Source organism: Lepidochelys olivacea (assembly GCF_965140295.1).
Source record: "Lepidochelys olivacea isolate rLepOli2 genome assembly, chromosome: 7".
NCBI lineage: Eukaryota > Metazoa > Chordata > Testudines > Cheloniidae > Lepidochelys > Lepidochelys olivacea.
In genome coordinates this window covers 100,531,046-100,537,145 of record NC_140417.1, presented here as the reverse complement: position 1 = coordinate 100,537,145, position 6,100 = coordinate 100,531,046, and positions in this window count along the sequence as shown.

Genomic DNA, 6,100 nt, shown 5'->3' with positions numbered 1-6,100 from the left:
GTAGGCCTGGACAGGACTTTTAGAGGTCATCTAGTCCATCCCAGTGTGCTGAGGGAGGATCCAATACACCTAGACAATCCCTGACAGTTGTTCGTCTCACCTGTTAAAAAAAACCTCCAGTGATGGGGATTCCACAACCCACTTTGGAAGACTATTCCAGTGCTTAGCTATCCTTATAGTTAGAAAGTATATTTTCCACTGCATGTGCAAGATCTTGCTAACCTTTTCAGTGTGATTGACCAGATCTGTCCTGACCTCTATCCTCCTCCTCTCCCATTGTACTTTGTTATATAATGCCTTTCTTATTAAGAATCATTGAGGTAGCCACTCAAGGAGAAACTATAGAAATAGTGGATGCAATGCAGGTAACCACCCAGAGTGTTGTTAGGAGGTATTGTGAGGTTTATGGCCCAGTCTCATTTTGGAGGCAGAGAGCCCCAATGGAAGAGCCTGGAACTAATGGGATATTCTAGGTTCCAAGCACAGCGTCCGGAGACTGGAAGAATGCAGTTGGAGTGAGCAAACAGAAGGAGTCTCTGTGGGTCTCTGGAGAGAAAAGGCAAAAAGGTAGATGTTTCTTAGGAGAAGGGCTGGAGTGCCTTCTCTTGGATTTCTGCAGAAGAGGACTGTCTGTATGCAGTTTGTTCCTGATGCTGTTCAAGGAAACAGGACTGGTGTACATTTTTGTAAAAAATAAATAAATTGCACGAAGCAAATACCTTGAGTACATCTCACTGATATCCCATACAAATGGAAACCATCCTGTAAAGCTCTGAATTTTGGTTACCACTCAGCCAAAGGGGCAACAACCGTTTCCTTCTCTTCACTTACTAATTTTGAAGTTTCTTACCTGCTCTCCTCTGATCTATCAATCTGTCTCAGTTACCCTATTTCCTGTTGACTCATGATCTCCCTTGCACTTACTCTTACTCCCTCCTTCAACTTTTCCTTAACCTCTCTCTTCTGGCTCTTTGCCCTCACAATACAAGCATGATCTGTTCTCTCCCAACCTCAAAAAACCACCTATGATCCCTCTTGCCTGTTCAGCCACTTCAGTTCTTTACTTCCCTCATCTCTAAACTTGTCAAATATTCCACCTACAACTATTTATTTGAGTTCTTCTTTTCTATTCACATCTCTGATCCCCTCCAGTCTGGCTTCTATCCTCTCCACTCCACTAAAACTGCTGTCATCAAGACGGCTAACAACTGCAGCATGGCTAATCCTCAGAACCTCTATTCTCATCCTTTTTGATTTCGCCACTGCTTTTGACATTGTCACTCATATCTTCCTCCTTTGTGTATTGACCTCCCTTTCTTGTTCTTGTCGTTGATGACTTTGTCCTCTCCTATTTTTCTTATACTTCTCTGATCATTCCTTCAGCACCTTCTTCTTTGGTGGGTTCTCCTACTCAGCTGTCCCACTTTCCAGGGTGGTCTCATAGGGATCCATCCTTGGTCCACTCCTATCTCTCTCCACATCCGTTCCCACTTATCCACTCATCTACCCAATCCACCCATGGCTTCAGTTGCCAATTTTATGCCATTGACTTACAAAACTACTTCTCTGCTTCTGGTTTGTCTCCTTCCACCCAACCCTACCTCTTCACTTGTCTCTCTGACATCTCATCCTGTATGCTTTGTCAGGAACTTCAACTTAATGGGTGAAATCCTGACCTCCGTGAAGTCAGTGGGAATTGACTCCCCATTCCTATTGACATTAATGGGGTCAGGATTTCATCTGGTATGTCTAAAGCTGAAATCCTGCCTTCTCTTCCAGAATCTTCCCACTCTTCTCTTTTTCTGTCAATGTGCACTGCAAGACCATTTCCCAAGTCACTGAAGCCCATGCTTCTACCCACAACCAAATATTCTCTTTGATACTTCCCTTTCTCTCACCTTGAACGTCCAGGCTGTGTCAAAATATGGCCTTCCTCCGTAGCATCTGTCAACAAAGATTTCTTCACTCTGCTGTCATCTTTGTTTTGACTATTGCCACTGTCTTCTCCCTGGCACCCTCTGACATCCACGTGGATTCGGCCCCCAGTCCATTTATAGTGTGCCTTCTATGATTACCCTCTTTGCCCATCATCCCCATCATGTCACGAACCTCTCCCATCAGCACCATCTCTCCTTTTCCTCCTCCTCAAGTTCATTCCCCAGCACACTGGGGGAGTGCCCCCTGCTATCAACCTCTGTGTACCATTCTGTGTACTGTTCCTGACCCCGGAGTCGCTGTGGAGAGGGGGCAGGACCATGGTCTCACCCTTTTCCTACCCATCTCTGCCCCTTTTGGGGTATCAAGTTTCTTTGGGAAGTAATGAGAGAGCAGCCCATGGACTCCCCTAACTGCAGTTCTACCTTGAGGATCTTGCAAGAGGGGAAGGCTCCTTACATGCTCATCACATCTCCCCCCCCCCCCCCCCCGTGTATCATATAAGGTCAAGACCCTAAGTCAAGGAAATAAAGTTGCCAATAAAAGTCAGCATTTTTTTATAAAGAAATACTTGTTTGTCTTTGAAAGTGTGTACTCTTTTCACCCTGTGGAAGGTGATTATTATTTTGTAATAAGCATGATCAAGGTTTGTACAGTTAGGTAGTCTCACTAGTTCAGAAAATCAAGATGTCTTTTGTGTGTGTTTGAAAACATTAACAAAAATACTGTTTTTAATAGGTTTGTATAAATGAGTTCCCAGATTAATGCTTAATAAATGGTGTTTTGGAGTAAGACAGTGAATATGTTCCTATTAGTGCTTCATATAATTTACCAGAATTGGAACAGGAAGTAACATGATAGAATTAAAAAAAAGTGGAGTTACATAGGAGACCTTCTTACATCTATATAGTTTAATTTTACATATTTTATCATACAAGTACTGAGAAGTAATATTTCTGTGCACAATATAACGTATCTGCCTTCAGTTATTGTTAACCATAACATTATGAATTTCTCCCCGGATTTTTATTTCTTCTCCTCTGTGAACTGGAATTACGTATTACCTCTGTTCATTGTGATGTTTTTGTCTGAGGTTGTGTCAGGGAAGTGGTTTCAAGACCTAACAGCCAAAAGAAATACATCATATTTACCTGCTCCACATAAAAATGATTCCTTGCTGTGTATAAAACTAGGATTCTGTCTAATTGTGTTAATTTTTAATGGGGAATTCCTAGCTTGAATATAATAAAATAAAACCTGTGTCTGTCAGGAATATGTTTCAGTGCTTCAAAGGGCACTATAATATTATTAATAGTAAATGTTTGCAATAACAATTCTTTGTAGACTGAGTTATTCATGCTCAGAGAAAAATTAGTAATACAGTCGAGAGTAACTACCCATTTTAAGAGATTTTGCATCTTTAATTTTTTTTATCTCTGAGTTTGATACTGACTCTGTAATTGGGTTGTGTGTGACTTGAGGGGAGTAGTAGATCAGCTGGGAACGATGGGAGGTTTGCCAGATTAATTTGGCCTGCTGCCTGTTGTTCAATCTGGAGCCATTGAAGTCCTGGGTTTCCCTGGGATCATGCTGCCAAAGACTCCATATGGGATGCCCAGAAATATAGCCTAAGTTAGGGAGATTTAGTTCTCCGATGTCTCAATGGGCCTATACATTTTTAACAGCAATTCTTGTTTTTTGCCTACCAAATGAACCTTGAAAAGGTCTTGTGAAGCTTATTAAAGAATGAGGTTTTAAATTCTCTGAAACAGTTGTGGTAGACATAGGAGATTAGAGAGGATATTTATTCTGAGAAGCAACAGCCTTCCTATAACTGTTATGGGGAGAGTCATTCCTAAAATTTAATAGCATGGGATTAATTTTCAGTTTTGAATTAGGTTTAAGATCACTTTAGCCCTCAAATATTTATTCCATCTTGGGGGGATTTAAATTGGACCACTATTTCAGGTTGAAATCTTCTACAGATTTGTTTAAATTCAGTATGTAAACTGAATACTAGCCAAATGATAGTTGTAGTTGGGAATGAGGGACTTGATTGTATAGTAAACACCAAGAGTTCATTGGACTAAATGCCATTTTATAATCTCACTGCTAACTCACATTCATTTCCAGTAATTTGAAACATGTCATAGTTTCCACAAATGGCCCAATTACTAGATAAAATAGTTGTGGGGACAGAGTATCTTTGTCAGGTTCCATTTGATTAAAAGGGAGAGACATATATTACTGTTAATAAACAGATTTATTTGTTTGGTCTTATAAAGGCCTTAATTGTGTCCCAGGCCACTCTACACAGTCAAATACCTTTTCTCCCCTTTAAAAAAATCCATAAAAGAGCTGAAGTCCTGATAGGTGAGTGCCGATGAGCCCTCTGATGTAGGGGAAAGGTGCTTGATTAAGTGTGTACATCAATGTTCCTTATAATGTTTTTTTCCCCCATGAAACCTCATGTCCCTCCCACCATCTTTTCTCCCCATTTAAAAATAGCACACACCCCACGTGTAATTTTAGAAAACAAACATATTGAGTTTTTGTTGCTTTACAGATCTAATGCTACAAAATAAAATATTAGGGAATAAATTAAAAAAGAGTGGTATGGTGATCTGATTACACAATCCACATCAGACTAGTGTCCTGTGCTTGGGCAGAGGTAGAACAAACAGCAGCAGAGTCAGCATCTGTTATTCACTTACTCGGCTTGCTGGGCTTGGCAAGGGCATGTGGAGTACTTTGTTTATCCGAATAGAGATGTCCATTTTATCCTGTTGACAGATCTCAATGAAACTTTAATAGAGATTCTCTGCAGTCCTCTCCTGAAGATTTCTAGGGATGGCAGCCTTGTTTGTTTCACTGCAATTGGAGATTTCCCAGACCACTTTACGATGAGTTTGCCTGGCACCATGTCAGTAAACAAGTTAGCAGTATATGTCCACAGGTGGCTTTGGGACACCAGTAGCAGCTGGGTCCTCTGTGACTTTGTCACCCCCAGGAGTGAGATATCATCAAAATCACCATTGCCTGTGAAAACAATGCCAGTATTCATTACACTTTCTTTATGCCCATATGCAGGGAGGGGCACCCAACGTTTATAGCTTTCATGGAACAGAACAACTCCATTCCTCCCCACTAGGCTATACTCACCATAGTTTGAGCTGCAGAGTGGTGCTGTAATGAGGTGCTCAAAAGCTAAAGCATCAATAAGCATTTCCTATTTATGGGAATAATGTTTGGGGGTTTTGAGACCTAACTTTCCTTGATTGTTGTGATTGTAAATCTAATGGTGCATCTGTACATTTTAATCAGCAGCCTCTGGCATGATGGTCTTGTCGGGTGCCCTCTCCATGCCTGCTCAACATCTGACCCTGATCAGGAGGAGAAATAAGAGGTTTAGGGAAGATATGTTCTGGAAGATCCTCCAATTCTTTACAGCTCCAGCCTATAAGTGCAGGGTTTGGAGAGCCCATCTGAACACGACCATGGAGAAGGACCAAAAAATGGAGAGAATGGTTGCTGCAGGAGAGGCAAAAGGACTGAGATGCATCGGGAAATAAAGCAGAACCTAATGGCTTTGCTCAGGGAATAAACTCAAATGTTGCAGAGTGTCATTGACCTACATGCCCAAAGATCCCCATGGTTGCACTCCCTACATCCCCCAACATTCCTCATGGCACCATGATGTACCTCCTTAGCCCTACCTCTCCATGCTGAACAACAAAGAGAAAAATACCTACACATGTACTGATCTAAAAAAAACACAGGTTGGTGTATATGTAATGCACACAGCTCCAGAAATGTGGCTATGAAACGTGAGGCATTAAAATGTCATTATTGGAAATATCCTATGCAACTTCATGTAGACCGGTGGATCAATGTTCTTGAGTCTTAACATATTGAGATCTCATTACCATAAGCAGGACAAGTGGGAATTGTTCCCCAACATCTGGAATCTGAGAGGTGAATATTTCACTGTATAGAAGGATCCGGTATGTACTGTACATGACAGTGTCTTTCTTCTGTGAATGGTGCATTGAGATGACGTAAGTTTTGGAGAGAGCTGGACAGGAGAGGATAATGAGGGGACGGAGATGGTGCTGGATCATAGAGGTGTAGGAGTGGAAGGGACCGCCATAGGTAATTTAGTCCA